The sequence below is a fragment of the Pongo pygmaeus genome, chromosome 7, assembly GCF_028885625.2.
Source record: "Pongo pygmaeus isolate AG05252 chromosome 7, NHGRI_mPonPyg2-v2.0_pri, whole genome shotgun sequence".
NCBI lineage: Eukaryota > Metazoa > Chordata > Mammalia > Primates > Hominidae > Pongo > Pongo pygmaeus.
Window position 1 is genome coordinate 139,490,084 of NC_072380.2, and position 17,329 is coordinate 139,507,412.

The following is a 17,329-nucleotide window of genomic DNA, read 5'->3' on the forward strand; positions in this document are numbered from 1 at the left end:
TTTAGATGATAAGAGGAAGGCAAGTCTCCGTGATGGTAACAAGAATACACCAAAATAAGAGCTGAAGTCCTCACAATGTCTTTTCCGTACTCACTGTCCACTGAAAGAAAGCAGGAAGGAACTCTTCATGATAGTGTTCACTAATTGATCTTCACTGAAGGCCTTCTATATGTTGGACACTCACTGTGTCTTCTTAATCCTCTCACCATTCCCATGTGATAGGAAATCACATTATTCCTGCTTTAGGTGAGTTAGAGGCATCCCAAATAGTCTAGGTTTTTTGTTTATGGCTTAAGGGGTTCAGTGAAGACTTTGGATGTGCTGACAAAGAGCTGAATTTTGTACGGTAATGAGGAGTTGATATGTTGAGGGGAATGAAGAATCTTCAAGTGAAGTACGTGGCCATACTCTGTAACCTTAAAGAGCCAAGCAAATAAAAGGCATCACCAAATAATATAGTGTTTCAGGGAGAGAACAACATGTTCTATTAAAAGTCCCCAAGATTCAGGAGTTGCTGGTGTCTTGTTCTAGCTCTAGACATAGTGTATTCATTTGTTTTCAACCCTATCACCTTCATCTGCCCCATAAAGAGAACACACCTGGCTCTTCTTCCTGTCAAGGTATGATGTGCTGTGTTCAACTGCTTACGTGACATGAAACGAAAGTGTTATGAAAAGCAGAAAATGCTGGGTGCAGTGGCTCACACCTGTAATCCAAATACTTTGGGAGATGGGGGCAGAAGGATTCTTTGAGCCCAGGAGTTCGAGACCAGCCTGGGCAACATAGGGAGACTCCCATCTATACAAAAAATATAAAAAATTAGCCAGGTGTGGTGTCTTGTGCATGTAGTCCCAGCTACTTGGGAAGCTGAGGTATGCAGATCACTTGTGCTTGAGAGATTGAGGATGCAGTGAGCTGTGATCAGTGAGGGAGCAATGAAGAACAGAATGAGACCCTGTCTCAAAGGGGAAAAAAGAGAAGAAGAATTTACCAGATGCAGCTAATATTTCATCAGTTCTGGCTGTTCACTGGCATTATAAACCTGAATCTATGATTTCACCATTCACAGATCTGTAAAACAAGAGCCTCTTTGGTCTACAGAGTTCTACAATCTTTATGGCTTAGACAGTTGGATGGAAGCTATTTGCAGAACAGTTCTGTCCATTCGGTTCACAAGTTTTTGGTTATAGCCTGCCAAATGTCCCAGGATTGCACTAAGTATGTGTATGGATGAGGAGGTGTGTGGGAAGACAGAAAAAGTACGGTAGCATTTAAAAGAAAAAGAGAGTCGCTTTCCTGACACCACTGGCTCTTGGTTTCCCTCCTACTTTCCTCACCATTCTTTCTCAGTCTCTCGTGCTTCTCTTCCTGCCCACACTTAAGATGTTGCAGCCCTGGGAAGACTTCATCCTTAGACCTTTTCTGTTCTTACTCTAAACTATGGTAATTCTTACTTTGCAAGAGTAGATCTCCATGGAGTACAAGAGAAGAGAACTTTCCTTTTCTTCCAATTGCCCTTTCATATCTGCTCTGTGAGGCTCATTTTCCCCTGACCCTTGAATGAAGTCCAAAGCCATTCTCTCAATTCTGATCGCTCTCCAATAGTCAATTGTCCTCTGGTCACTTTTAGTCACAAAAGTCTCATGAGAATAATTAACTTGGCCAGTAGTAATAATCAGAATTCCATACACAATTTGAAGTTAAAACTTTAGTAGTGCTGTACGCCTATGAACTTTAATAGGGCTAGCACCATGTTTAAGAGGCCAGAGAAGAGACTCAGAGCCAGCAACTGAGATATGAGATTGAATGAGGGAGCTACATACAAGGCAGACCAGTAGTGGCAGGCTGGACAGGAGAACTGCAACCACTTGTAAAAACCATGCAACTTACATCACATTTTCACTTAGCACCCTCCCCCTACTAATCTCCACCTTGCAATCTTCGTTTAACCCAAAACAAAGAGCCTCCATCCCCTGTATGGCCTGCATTCCATGGAGTAGGCCAGCAGTTCAGGAGTTCCTCATGTATAAGGAATGAATTTCAGAGTTGGCCACTCCTGGATTCCTTAGCTTGAAATTCTTGAACACACATTATTCTTAGACCATAGGGTCATTCTCAGAGTATGCTTAAGTTATGTTATTGCTTTTAGATGCATCTGCCATATGCAGTCAATTCTTAGGGTATGATTCAGGTTAAGCTATTGCTGTCAGGTGCACCTGCCATACAACTTCTCCCTTCCCCTCAACAAGTTCCTCCTTCAGGGTGGAAGTCAACATTAAGAAAGAGTAATCCTCTTTCCTACCTTACTATTAAGCCCTTCTCTCTTCAACACCCATTCACTCCAAGCTTGGTGATCAAGCTTTTTTCTCTCTTTTTCTCTCTCTGTCTCTCTCTTTCTTCATCAGAGCTGTGAGAGAAAAGATCAAAGAGAGAGGAAAACTCTTACCTGTATGGTACTGATGCATGCCTGGGCATTGACATTCTCTTCATTTAATCTATGCTCGATGTTTATTTTCTTGTAAGGTATGCCCAGGGTTCCTTGGAAACTCTATCGCCGGGATTGTGCTACTGTACTTCCAGCAGCATGGTGGCACCTCTGGAAGGCCACACATAGTTTCTATCTGAGCTGTTCTGCTGGTCCCTCTCTCTGATTGACATCACATCATCCCTTTGGATGGTCTTCTTAGGGAAGATTTAAGACGGTTGTAGGGTGTGATCTCCCTTTCCCATGTAGCCCTCTTTTGATCCCCAAGAAGCACTCAGGCATCCTCATTCTTACTCTTGATGAAGTGTAGCTAACTCCCTATCCATAACTGTCTGTCTCCGTCCTGGTGCCTCAGGCTGATAACATAGACCCTGACCTTTACATTCCTGCGGTCTGTGTCAGACAGGAGTCGAAGGTGTCCAAAGTGCACCTTTTAAACTCTCTGAATAATTTATTTGAAGCTACTTTTACTCTTAAACTAGGAGGGGTTTTCCCGTTCTGTTTCCTTTTACTGGGAGGCACACACACACAAATGCGAGAATACTCCAACAACTTTCTCCTAAGGAAATTCTCTCTCTGAGATTTTCAACTTCAATTTTCTTATGCCAGAAAAGGGATATTAGGTTAGAGATTGCAAGCCATGTTCTGAAATTTTCTTTGCAATTCCTGCTTAGGTGATCTCTCACCTTGCTTTGGGATATGAGGTTAGTTGGCACCTCATTTCTCAGGGTCTCAGCTGAAATGAGACAGAATGAGTCCTATTTCAAAATCCTACCATACTCTTGTTCCATAAGCTCATCCCTTCCAATGGCTTTTGCTCTCTAGGGTCATGAATACCATGAAATACATAAAATCAACACTTTTTTAAAATCTAAGGACAGTTTAACCCATGTTAAGGTACACCAAAGATCTCAGATGGGAGTAGTTTTTTGGAAAGAAGCAGCTGTTCAACAAGCTGCCCCTGAGGTACCCTGGCTGAGTTAGTGCTGGGGCACAGAACCCGCTTATACACTGAATCCTCGTCATAGGGGCAAGGACTGTCTTCTTTTCCTGCAGTCCTAGTTTGTCAGGACATGGAAGTTTTTTTGCAGACCAAAAAAGTCCTGTGTAGTAGCAGACTTCTGCCTCTATGAATTGGCTATGGTCAAGGACAAGATTAAATGGACACCAGAATATTAAGGATTTACTCTAATTTCATTTTAATTGTGATTTAAAATTACATGCAGTATATTCTTCCCTCTGTACCCCATTATTACCCTAACCAATAAAAAAATTAACCATACCTCTCTTTTATGAACTCCAGATCCAACTATCTTACTCCCTGATGGATAATTTCATCCAGATATTCCGAAGTAACTCAAACTTAACATAAATGAAATGGAAATTATGACTTTCCTTTTTTCCAAAATTTGTTTATTATACCACGTCTTATTTTTTAAATAGACCTCATTTCCCACACCCCCAAATCCTAAATTCTAACTTTAACATTTTCAGGTAACATTTTTCCTTCCTACCCCACAACTGATCTGCTGCCCAATTCCAATCAACCTGGCCTTCTAATATGTTGGGAGTCTGTCCCCTTTGGATCCTTGTAACAACGCATTTCACACTGTCATCATTTCCTTTGGAAAATTGCATCAGCATCTTAACTGGCTTCACTGCATTTACTCTCACCTGCCATAACTCATTTTTGATAGAACCAACACTCTAACCACTTTAAATCATGTCTCCCTTACTTAAACTTTTCAAAGGTATTCATCGCCTAGAGTGATGGTCTCTAAGATAAAGGGTGGACATCTAAGGCATTCAAAAGATGATTCTTGGGCAGTATGAGAAGAAAATATCATAGCTTTTATTTATATATTGTTTTTATCTTTTAGGAAAAAAACTAATTAAGCTTTATTTATTCTATGGCTTGACTTTGGGGAAGTCCTCACCTAGAAGGTGGGTCAATCCCCATGTGGTCAGGAATGAAAAATGGGAATTCCACAACGTGGACGTCTTGACAGTGGTGACCTACTCATTCCCTGGTTTTCAGCATTCTGCAGCTCATTATAGTTTATATGTGAAGTTATGTAGTTCATAGCCCCTTGTTAAAAAGACTTATGAGATTATTTGAGTTATTTTGAGATTTTTATGAGTTATTTTAAGTGGTGTGAGGCCGGGTAAGGTGGCTTGTGCCTGTAATTCCAGCCCTTTGGGAGGCTGAGGCAGGCAGATCACCTGAAGTAAGGAGTTCGAGTCTGGCCTGGCCAACATGGTGAAACCCTGTCTCTACTTAAAATACAAAAATTAGTCGGGAGTGATGACGCGCACCTGTAATTCCAGCTACTTGGGAGGCTGAGGCAGGAGAATGGCTTGAACTCGGGAGGCAGAAGTTGCAGTGAGCCAAGATTGTACCACTGCACTCCGGCCTGGGCGGCAGAGCGAGACTCTGTCTCAAAAAATAAATAAATAAATAAATAAATAAATAAAATAATAAACGGTGTGATCTCTACAATATTACATTGAGAGATAAGCAATTTTTATAGCACAAGATGTTATACATTTTCTACAGCAAAGAATTGAAAAGTATCGCGAAACCTAAAGATGGGTTACTCGTTGCATTAGTCTGTTCAGGCTGCCATAACACAATTCCTCAGACTGAATGGCTTCAACAACAGAAATTTATTTTCTCACAATTCTGGCAGCTAGAAGCCTGAGATCAAGGTGTTGAAAGGTTAGTTTTTTTTCCTGATGCCTCTCCCTAGGTTTACAGGTGGCCACCTCCTCCCTGTGTCCTCACGTGGTCTTTCCCTGCATGTGCCTCCCTACTATCTGTTTACATTCATGGAAGTACTCTAGACATATTGGATTAAGGACTCACCCTAACAGCCTCATTTTAACTCGATCACCTGTTTAAAGATCTTATCTCGAAATTTAAGATTATAATCTGAGGTCCTGGAGGTTGGGACTTTAACATATGAATTTTAGGGAGACGCATTCCAGCCCATAACACTTTTTTTTTTTTTTTTTTTGTAAAATCATTGGCCTTTTTATGACAAAATGTGGTGGTCAATATAGGCTGGTGCAGTGACTTATGACTGTAATCCCAGCACTTTGGGAGGCCCTGGAGGGTGGATCACTTGAGAGCAGGAGTTGGAGACCACCTGGCCAACCTGGTGAAACCCCGTCTCTACCAAAAATATAAAAATTAGCCAGGCGTGGTGGTGTGCACCTGTAGTCCCAGCTACCTGGGAGGCTGAGGCAGGAGTATTACTTGAACCCAGGATGCAGAGGTTGCAGTGAGCCAAGATGGTGCTGCTGCACTCCAGCCTGGACGACAGAGTGAGTGAGACTCCTTCTCAAAAAAAAAAAAAAAAAAAAAAAAAAAAAAAATTATTCTACCTACCATATATTTTGAAAAAAAATTGAATACTGCACTTAAACTGTACATCAAAGATCTGTTTCTTCAAGGTAAATGTGATGGTTTAAGAATGAGTAAAAAAGATAACTGTTTGTCAAATAAAACCTGTGCTCTGGAAAGAACATTTAAAAATAGGTATCTAAAAATATTTTCAGTGTTATATGATTCAGCTTCTCAAAAATGAATTGAGTGAGATCTCCCCCATGACACAAGTTTGCCTATATAATAAACCTGCACTTATACCCCTGAACTTAAAAGTTAGCAACAAACAAACAAATAACAACAAAAAGAGTGAGAACTATGGTAACTCTCACATCTGCATTTATAACATTGGGTGTCATACTAGACCCCTATTGAGTCCAGTAGGGATGGCATTATGTCCAGGAGGCTGAAGAAGAGGCTTGGAGACAATGAACGAGACGTAGGCTTCACTGGGGGACATACATACAGGGACAGTCCAGTGGCAGTCGGCTGGACAGGAAAGCCGCTACTGTTTGTAAGTAGTATGTCATTTATATAGCATTTTTACTGAGCATCCTATTCCTAGAAACTCTACCTAGTACCCTCCATTTAAACCCAAACAAAGGGCCCCTGGATGGGTATAGGCCAGGGATTCAGACATCCTTCGTAGATAAGGAGTGAATCTCCAGGTTGGCCACTCCCAGATTCCTTAGCTCAGGATTCCAAACACACATTCTTCTTAGACCCATAGGATCATTCTCAGGATATGCTGAAGTTATTGCAGTCAGGTGCACCTGCTATACACTGGGAAATAGAATTTTTAACCCATTTAAAAAGTTTTAAATAAAAATATTATAGTGGGATATAAACCCATTTGATTACACACACACGCACGCACGCACAGAGTTTATACATAAAAACACAACATATTTATATCAGTTCACAATAAAACTAACATCAGAGAAGACAGTTTTTAAATCAAAGACATTTTACATAATGGTGGTGGAATTGAAAGATAACCATTAGAATTTCATATTTGGACCAGCTTACCCCTATGAAGAGTATTTTTGCAGCTATAGCATCCATTAAAACCAAGTATCAAAATGAACTAAACTTAGAAGCAGACACGTAAATTGCTATATAACAGAAAATTAAATCAAGATTTTTAAAAAGACACATATTTGTTTTCATTTGTTAGTGGATAATTTTCAAAAAGATGAAATTGTGACTATCAGACATATGTAAATGAATATTTGTCATTAAATCTAGATTATTAATTAATGAGAGAACTGTAAGATGACTAATCTAGTTCAAAGGAAAATCTGAAGAGTAGACATATTTACAGGCAATCAGGAATCCTAAAATTAATTTGCTAGTAGCTGCAAAACTGGTTGATATCATGTAGGGCAACAAACTGTGTTTTTCTACAGGGCAGAAATCAATTGTATCTCTACTGCAGAAAATCCATTTGCATTTCTATGGACAAAAATAATTTGCATTATCATCAGTTTCTTACAGTTTACAGAGTTGTAAAATAGCCTAGTCAAAGATAATCAAAGGCATGAAGCTCTATAGGATCAAATAGCCCTGAAGGGTTTGCTAGCTAATGCTCAGCATTCTGCTGTAAGGAAATCTACTAATCATTTGCCCATTTGAAAGTCTTTTACAATTTTGATGTTGTACTCTCACAAATATATTAGTTAATCGTACTGATTTTAGTGATATAACCTAAGATTTTGGTGCATTATTAAGTAAATTTAAAATTATTTTAAAGTGTTTTTCATTTCATTGCTATTTTCTAACTTTTACATGTACATTTCTGTCTATGCTTTTTAATATACACAAAACAGTGGAACTTGCAAATTTAGTATTATTTGAGATAGACTCACTCTGTCACCCAGGCTGGAGTGCAGTGGTGTGATCACAGTTCAGAGCATCCTTGAGCTCCTGGGCTCAAGCGTTCCTGCCATCTCAGCCTCCCAAGTAGCTAGAGCTACAGGCACACACCGCAGTGCTCAGCTAATTTTTAAATTCTTTTTTGCAGGAATGGGGTCTCACTATGTTGACCAGGCTGGTCTTAAACTCCTGGGCTCAAACAATCCTGCTGCTTTGGCTTCCCAAAATGCTGGGATTACAGGCATGAGCTACTGTGCCCAGCCTTGTAGGTACTTCATACAAAAGAGTATATATGTGTGGGTGTATATATACATACATATATATATATATACACACGTATATATTGGACACTAGTAATTTAAAAAATAATTTACTAATAAAGATGTACTGTCATAACATTTGGAGATCACCACTCCAGAGGATGCAGATCCGAGTTCTCAATATCTACAGAGACTCAATCTCTTGGCAGGAGTTTGAAACCTCTGCTTCCCTTGTCAACTATGAAGACTCTATCCCATGCTATCGGCTGGGCTCTTATTCTAAAATGGTAAGCATGTACAAAAAGAAATCTAGATGCGTGCTTAAATCTCGACAAAAATTAACTCGAATGGATCACAGACTTAAATGTAAAATGCAAAACTATGAAACTCCTACAAGATAACATAGGAGAAAATCTAGATGACCATGGGTTTGACGATGATTTTTTTAGCTATGACACCAAAGGCATGATCCATGAAAGAGATAATCGATAGCTGAACTTTATTAGAATTAAAATTTTCTGCTCTGCAAAAGACATTGTCAAGAGAATGAAAAGGCAAGCCACAGACTGGGAAACAATATTTTCAAAAGACATATGTGATAGACGATGTTACTTAAAATATACAAAGAACTCTTAAACATAATAAAAAAAAAACCCAATTAAAAAACAGGCCAAAGACCTGAACAGACACCTCACTAAAGAAGATATACAGATGGAAATCAGCAAATGAAAAGATGCTTCACATTGTATGTTATCAGGGGAATGCACATTAAAACAAAAATAGGATATCACTATACACTTAGAATGGCCCAAATCCAGAACACTAACAACACCGAATGCTGGTGAGGATGTGGAGCACCAGGAATTCTCATTCATTGCTGATGGAAATACAAAATGGTGTAGCCATTTTGGAAGATGGCTTGACAGTTTCTTAAAAAACTAAACATACTCTGACCTTGTGATCTGGCAATCACACTCCTTGGTATTTGCCCAAAACAGTTGAAAAACTATGTCTACACAAAAGCCTGCATACGGCTGTTAATAGCAGCTTTATTTTAAATTCTGAAAACTTGGAAGCAATTTAGATGTCCTTTAGTGGGTCAATTAATAAATAAACTGTGGTATATCCAGACAATGAAGTATTGTTCAACACTAAGGGGAAATGAACTATCAAACCATGAAATGACATGGAGGAAACAAATGTCTATTACTCCGTGAAAGAAGCCCATCTGAGAAGGTTACATACTATATGATTGCATTATATGACATTCTGAAGAAAGCAAAACTGTGGGGGCAGTGAGATCAGTGGTTTCCTGGTGTTGGTGGGGAGGGAGGGATGAATAAGTAGAGCACAGAGAATTTTTAGGGCAGTGAAAATACTCCATATGATACTGTAAGTGTGGATACAGCATAGATTTGTCCGAATGCATAGAATGTAAACCCTAAGGTACATTTTGGACTTTGTATGGTAATGATGTGTCAATGTAAGTTAATCAATTGTAGCAAATGTACCACTGCAGTGGGGATTGTTGATACTGGGGAAGAATAGGTAAGTGTGTGTGGAGGGACCATATGGGAAATCTCTACCTTTCCCTCAATCTTCTTTTAGGTTAGATTTAAGCCTAAATCTCATCTTAAAAAATGAAGTCCTCAGCCGGGCATGGTGGCTCATGCCTGCAACCTCAGCACTTTGGAAGACTGAGGCGGGTGGATCATTTGAGGTCAGGAGTTAGAGACCAGCCTGGCCAACATGGTTAAACCCCGTCTCTACTAAAAATACAAAAATTAGCTGGGTGGTAGTGGTGTAGGCCTATAGTCCCAGCTACTTGCGAGGCTGAGGCAGGAGAATTGCTTGAGCCTGGGAGGTGGGGGTTGCAGTGAGCCAAGATGGTGCCACTGCCCTCCAGTCTGGGCAACAGAGTGAGGCCCTGTCTCAAAAAAAATAAGACCTTGAAAATTTTTTTAAAAAATTAATCCCATGTATCTTTAATTCAAGAATGATGATTAAACTAGAATGTTTTATATTTTGAAAGAAGAAAAGATAGTTAGCCTGCCTAAGAACCACACCATAGTCACCAGCTGTGAAACTCGTTCCTGAAAAAACTGTGGAAAAAAGGCTCGCTACCTTAAAAGAGTTTTACTGAATTTATTGGAGGAGAGAAAGTAAAGGAAGGATGTTAATGAGGTTTCTGGAGTCTGGATAAATGCAGGTAATTATATGCAGGGGCTTTATCGATTTGGGAATGTAGGTGACATAATTCTTCAGGGTTGGTGGTCAGAGCTGGGTGGAGGTTTCAAAGTAGATCTTGAAGGGTCAGTTGCTTGATGTTATTTATAGCCCCAAGAAGGTGACCCATTGTAAGAATAAATTGAGCAACTCAAGTGTCAAATTAATAGGTTTTCAGAGAATTCCTTATATTAGTTTCCTCAGGTTGCTGTAATAAACTCCCACAAACCTGGTGGCTTAAATCAACAGGAGTTTATTTTCTCACAGTTCTGAAGGCCAGAGGGCTGAAATCTGGGTGTTGGCAGGGCTGCACTCCTTCCAGTTTCTAAGAGAGAATCTGCTCCTGCCTCTTATCTTCTCGTGGCTGTCGGCATCCCTTGGCTTGTGGCCGCATCTTTCTCCACTCTGTCATCACTTCACCTTCTCTTTTGTGTGTGTGTCTCCTCTAAACAACCTTTCTCTCTGTTTTATAAGGATACTTGGGATTGCAATTAGGTCCACACAGCTAATCTAGGATTAACCTCTCCTTTCAAAATGCTTAATTTTATCCCATCTTTTGCCCTGTAAGTTATTATCCACTCTTTTGCCATAGAAAGGAATATTTACAGGTTCCAAAGATTTGACATGGACATCTTTTGGGAGATGTATCCAGTTGAATATCCATGTCTATCCAGAAACTCAGAATGTGGTCTTATTTGGAAATAGGATCTTTGCAGATGGAATTAGTTAAAATGAGGTCATACTGGATTAGGGAGGGCCGGAATTCAGTGATTCGTGTCCTTATAAGAAGAGAAAACATCCCAGCACTTTGGGAGGCTGAGGTGGAAGGATTGCTTGAGTTCAAGACCAGGAGTTCAAGACCAGCCAGGGCAATACAGCAAAACCCTGTCTCTACTAAAAATACAAAAAAATTTAGCCAGGCATGGTGGTGTGCGCCTGTGGTCCCAGCTACAGGGAGGCTGAGGTAGGAGGATCACTTGCGCCTGGGAGGTCGAGGATGCAGTGAGCCATGATTGTGCCATTGCACTCCAGCCTGGGCAGCCCAGTGAAACCCTGTCAAAAAAAAAAAAAAAAAAAAGGAAAGAAAACAGAGACACGGAAACACACAGGGAAAACATCCTTTCATGGTGACAACAGATTGGAGTGATACACCTGCAAGCCAACAGATGCTAAGGCATGCTTGAAGCCACCAGAAGCCAGGAAGAGGAAAGAAAGGGTCTTCCACTAGAGCCGTCAGAGAGACCAGGGCCTGCCCACACCTTGATTTTGGACTTCTGGACTTCGGAGCTGTGGGAAAATAGATTTATGTTTTACTAAACCACCCAGTTTGTGGTCATTACGGCAGCCCTAGGAAGCTAATACAGGAAGGCATTTCTTGGCTTACTACATTCATGAAAAACAAATTTCATCATCCTGGAGAACCGTTAGTGGAAAAGTGAAATGATATTAATAGAGAGCTTGGATTTGAAATCTTGAATCTGCATGGCTGACTCTAGTTCTCACCAGTCTCATCTACAATCTCTGTCTCTTGAAGACCATTCTTGCCCCCTTGCAAATCCAGTCTTTTCAGATGACTGAGCCAGCATGACTGACATTGTAATTTGTTTGATCTTCACCCCACCTGAATTCACCTGAAGCTCTGGTGGGCAGCACCTGTGTTCTCTTCTTCTCTGCTGCCTTCTCTGGCATTTCAAACTTGTTCTGGCACAGGTAGCAGCAACCTGGAAATGCCTATGGGAGTAACTCTTGACTAATGATGATTAACTGTTAGCAGGTCAATGCCTCAACTTTTTTCCCTAGTGGCTTAATTCTGAGATTTTTTTTTTTTTTTTCTGAAAAACGTTCTGTTTTCCTCATTCCTTCACTTATATTTCTTGTTATCACCTCCTATGTTAGGCCATTGTTGCTTTGCTATAAAGAAATACCAGAGACTGGGTAATTTATAAAGAAAAGAGGTTTAATTGGCTCATTGTTTTTCAGAGTATACAGGAAGCATGGTACCAGCATGTGCCACTGATGAGGGCCTCAGGAAACTTACAGTCATGGTGGAAGGTGAAGGGGAAGCAGGCGTGTCACACTGCAAGTGTGACAGCAAGAGAGAGAGGAAGGAGGTGCCACTCACTTTTAAACAACCAGATCTCACATGAACTCAGAGTGAGAACACGCTTATTATCATAAGGACAGCACCAAGCTATTCATGAAGGGTTCAATCCCGTGACCCAAACACCTCCCATGAGGCCTCACCTCCAACACTGAAGATTACATTTTTTTTTTTGCCCAGGCTGGAGTGCAGTGGCATGATCTCGGCTCACTACAACCTCTGCCTTCCAGGTTCAAGTGATTCTCCTGCCTCAGCCTCCCGAGTAGCTGGAATTACAGGTGCCAGCCACCATGCCCAGCTAATTTTTTATATTTTTAATATAATAGAGATGGGTTTTCACCATGTTGGCCAGGCTGATCTCGAACTCGTGACCTCAGGTGATCCACCCACCTTGGCCTCCCAAAGTGCTGGGATTACAGGTGTGAGCCACTGCACCCAGCCTAAAGATTATATTTCAACATGAGATTTGGAGGGGACACACGTCCAAACCATATCACCTCCCAAGTAGACTACACATCCCAAGTCCCTGTCTCAAGGTCTGCATTTGAGGGATCCCTGAGAGACCCACACAGCATTGGGCTCTGCCAGGTCCATCCCTCATTCTGTCTGTGGCCCCTCTTTCTCTTCTCCATAGAATGAGCTGCTGTGGCCTCAACTGCTGTTGCTGTGCCTCCTGGCCTGGTTCCTCATATTCCCCTGGCCCGCTTCACAGCATTTTACAGATATTTTTCACAAATTAAGAAAGAGGCAGCTTCTAGGGAGTCACACCTGTAACACAACCCATGCACTATTTCCCCCTTTCCCTCTGTTGGAGCCAGTCAGGCAGGAAATTACAGAGACTTTCTGATTGGGTAACATTTCCAGCCTCTTGGCTATGCTAGAGTTCATATGATCATATTCCTAGTGGCTGATAAAAAGCTCTGTTTTTCAGCTTGCTTCAGTCCTTTTTTCCACATTCACCTTAAAGCCAAAAAATATATAGCAAATATAGCTGGGTTGAAGAACGTGACAATGCACTAGTTATTCTTTCCTCTTCAGATCCACCCTCCTCTGTGCCCCGGAGGCTGAGCATGTGTACTGCATTTCCCAGAATGCTTTGCCTTCTGGCATCTGGTTGGTTTCACCCAATGGACCTCCACATGTAGGGGTGGTCACAGCCTTTCCCAGTTGCTATTCCCTGGGTGCTTCACTATTTCTTAATGGCGTTCCCATCTTTGGTACAAGGGATGTTCATAAAATTCTTCTTAGTTAAAACTTTCAGAGTTCCATTTATTTCCTTCCAGAACGCAAATACGATATAAAATTGTACTGACCAGTACAGTACAAAAACCATGCCACTTTCTCATAATGTTGTTTGAGAAAAGTTACTTAATGTTTGCATCTGTAAAATGGGCATCCTGGTACTTCTTTGTCAGGGTCATTGTGAGGGCATGCAATTAATATTGGTTTTACTTCTTTTTCTTCCATTCTGGCTCTCATGAAAGAAGCCACAGCCAAAAGAGGATTAATAAGCACTGAAATAAGCATATATCTTATCCCCCAACTTACATCACAGCATTGTTTTTTAATGTGTGTTTGTTTTATTTCATGTGAAAACAATTATTTTGTGTTGACTTTGACACTTTCTCTTGTCCTAACACCAACATTTTCAAAAAATACATTTTCAAACAATGAAATTAACTGTTGCACAGTCTCCTTCTGATTGAGAGCCTGTGTTTTATTCAGCCTGGTACAAATGCCTGAGAAAGCATGCTATTCCAACCAGTGGGAGAGGAGCCCAGTGGGACTGTGTGTCTGCTGCTCCATTCATTGTAGAGGTTAAAGTGTGTGTCTGTCTATAAAAATAGCTTGCTGGACATAACTTACACCCCAAACCCTCTATCTCCATAAATAACTCCTGGCAGTTTCATTACAGCCTGGGGCACCCCAGCTAACACTGGCAGCTAACTTAACTCCAATCAATCTTTCTAATGCCTTTATGGTTTGGTTTCATTAAGACCCAAGGCCATCACTCACCCAGTGCCTGCTCGGCCACCATGTTGATTTGTGTCTCCTTATTGTGTGAATGAATATGCATCCCAGAAGACCTGAGATTTCCTCAGGAAGACAGTGCTGCTGAGTGTTCCCTATTTATTGCTTAGTACAAGAATATATATTACCTTTTATTATATGCCTATTAGACAGTAAAATCTGGTGAGGGATTTCTATTGGAGGGTAGTGAGCACAATTACAAATTTGGAAATGATGTGAAATATACCCTTGCAAGGATATTCAATGGTTTATCAAATGCTTTTTTTTTCTGGTGACATGGATTAATTCATAGCCTATGTGAGATCATTAGGTTCCTCCTTCCCCTCACACCCTTATTTCTGCTTTTTAGGCTTTGTTTAACTCTTATTTATGCCCCAGTATATAGCCAAGAATTGGCCAATTTGAATGAAAAAGGGACTGCTCCTAGCTCTCTGGTAAAACCCCAGAAGAACCAGTGTTTCTCTCTCATTTTCTGTAGAATTTGAGGTAAATATCCAGGTATTGAGGGAAAAAGAGAGAGAAGAAATTTAAAAGATGCTTCTCTGACAGAGTAACCAGGAACTACTTCATCTGGCTCAGCACAACTACCTGCAATGTGGTCACCTCAGCCTGCCCCCAACACCGTTCCCTTATAAAATCTGGAGGTGAGAAAAATTGGTACTTAAGTTAAAGCTTTAACCAAGCAGTTTTCGATTACATAGCTAGAATTTACTCAGCAGATCCTAAAGGTTCACACTAACCTTGGCAGGGTCTCCGTGGCCATATTTTCACAGTTGACTTATTTTTGAATAATTTCTGCAACAAATTAGATATGGGAAGCTTTACCTTGAACCTCAGTCATGCATTTTTTCTCTTTCTTTCTCCTTCTTTCCTTCCTTCCTTCCTTTTTTTCTTGCTTGCTTGCTTTTTTTTTTCCCCTCTTAACATTATCCCTAAACCCCTCTGGAATTTTTATCATAAAGGCCACAGGAGATGTTACTCGGTGTTTTGGCCTTCAACTGTGTGTCCATAGTGGATTTTAATAGGTAGACTGAAGTAGGTTTAACCAGTGCTCACTCAAGGCATCATTGAGAGGTGGATGGAACTTATCTTTCCAGCTGTGTCCCCTCCCTCTAACTTCTCTCTTAGCTTGTGTCAGCAATAAACTCACCCTTACCTGTCACCTCCATCACTTCCAGATCCCTAGTGACCTTATGCATTCTACGCGGTTTATTGCTTTCCACTCCAGTCCCTTGCCTCTATGCATCACACACACGTAAATCTTGGTTCGCATCAGTCTTTATAATCTCCATGACAAAAATGAAACAAATAACAACAACCCCTTCTAGTTAGTCCCTCTGCCTTCTGAATCAATGATTTATGACGTGTGTGTGTGTATGTGTGTGTGTGTTGGATACCTTGGGATGATGGTGGAGAAATAAAATCAGAATCTCTGATAAGGAAGGATAGCTTGAAAGAGCATACTCAGCATTATGATTTTACATTTAGAAAATAGAGGAAAACTCTTTGTTTTCTTATATAAATTACAGAATGTAAAAAAGGCTTGCCAAAACCTGGACAGACTCCAAGAAAATCTTTTATTTTATATAAAAAAATTACAAAGTGCAAACGTGACTTAGAAACAGCCGGGAAAGAAGGAAAAGTAGTTATTTGCCATTGCACCAAGGAAGGGTGTGGTGTCACACTTCCTTGGAGAAGGGATCAACATTATGAAGGAAGCTTATAAGGATTTCATTTGTCGATTTCACAAATGGAATCTGCTTGGCTAATAGGTTACACCTCCACTGTAGCCTGTCTGTAATGGAAGTCTGGTAACATTTATTAATAAAGCAGTTTGATGCTGAAGGCTGGAATAACAGAAGTGACAGCAAATGGGAAACTGGGCCAGTTTTCTGATTTGTGGCTTCAGGGTGTGAGAAGGTTTCTATCACAAGCTTAGAGACGAACAAAATGTCAAACACATGTCTTCTTTCCCTTGGTTTAATATTTCTTGCCCCATGTTGAAGTATAAGTATCCTTAGGAGCTGTAGTTCTTTTAGACAAGCCTTAGTCACTATCACCTCAGACTTGACAGGATTCTCTTTCTAAGAGAAAAATTATGTGGCAGAGCAAGAAGAGTGTATTAGGACAGTGAGCAACTGAAAGGGAAAAGGAGGTATCATAATTTGCGTTTAAGCACCAGTACTTCCCAGCCCCTTGTATCCTTACCTGTTGCCATCTAACCTAGTAGTTCTTCCCTTAAAAGGGGTACAGTCAGGGGAAAATCTTCATGACGCTGGATTTGGCAATGATTTTTTCACTATGATACCAAAAGCATAGGCAACAAAAGAAAAAAATAGATAAATTAGACTTCATCAAGGTTAAAAACGCTTGTGTATTAAAGGACACAATCAACAGAGTGAAAAGTCAACCCATGGAATGGGAGAAAATATTTTCAAATAATGTGTTTGATAAAGATTAATATTCACAATATATAAAGAACCTCAACTGAACAACAACAACAAAATGAAAAGTCCCAATTAAAAAATGGGTGAACTATTTCAATAGACATTACTTCAAAGAAAATATGCAAATGATCAGGAAGCATATAAAATGATGCTCAAAATCATTAATCATTAGAGAAATGCAAATCAAATTCACAATGAGATACCACTTGACACTCACTAGGATGGCTAACATCAAAAAACTGGAAGATAACAAGTTTTGGTGAGGATGTAGAGGAATTAGAACCGTTGTGCATTGCTGTTAAGAATGTAAAATGGTATTCCTGCTCTGGAAATTGATATGATAGTTCTTTAAAAAATTAAATAGAGAAAAAGGACTTCTATCATGAGTGGCCTATGTAGAGCAACCAGATTGCTCTTCATGCGGAATTGACATCAAGAGCTTTCAGAAGTGTATGTTTTGGAAGTTGGGCAGCTGGTAATCACTGGTCTTGGCATACTTATTATTAAAAGAAAAAA

General features: G+C 40.3%; 1 long non-coding RNA gene and 1 other non-coding gene across 2 annotated transcripts in view; both read left to right on the forward strand.

Moving 5' to 3' along the window:
* Positions 1-17,329, forward strand: part of LOC134740045 (uncharacterized) — a 338,647-nt gene that overhangs the window by 105,392 nt on the left and 215,926 nt on the right. The window lies entirely within an intron of this gene.
* Positions 17,180-17,312, forward strand: LOC129043315 (U11 spliceosomal RNA). The gene has a single exon (XR_008504407.1). It is a non-coding gene; the product is annotated as a U11 spliceosomal RNA (small nuclear RNA).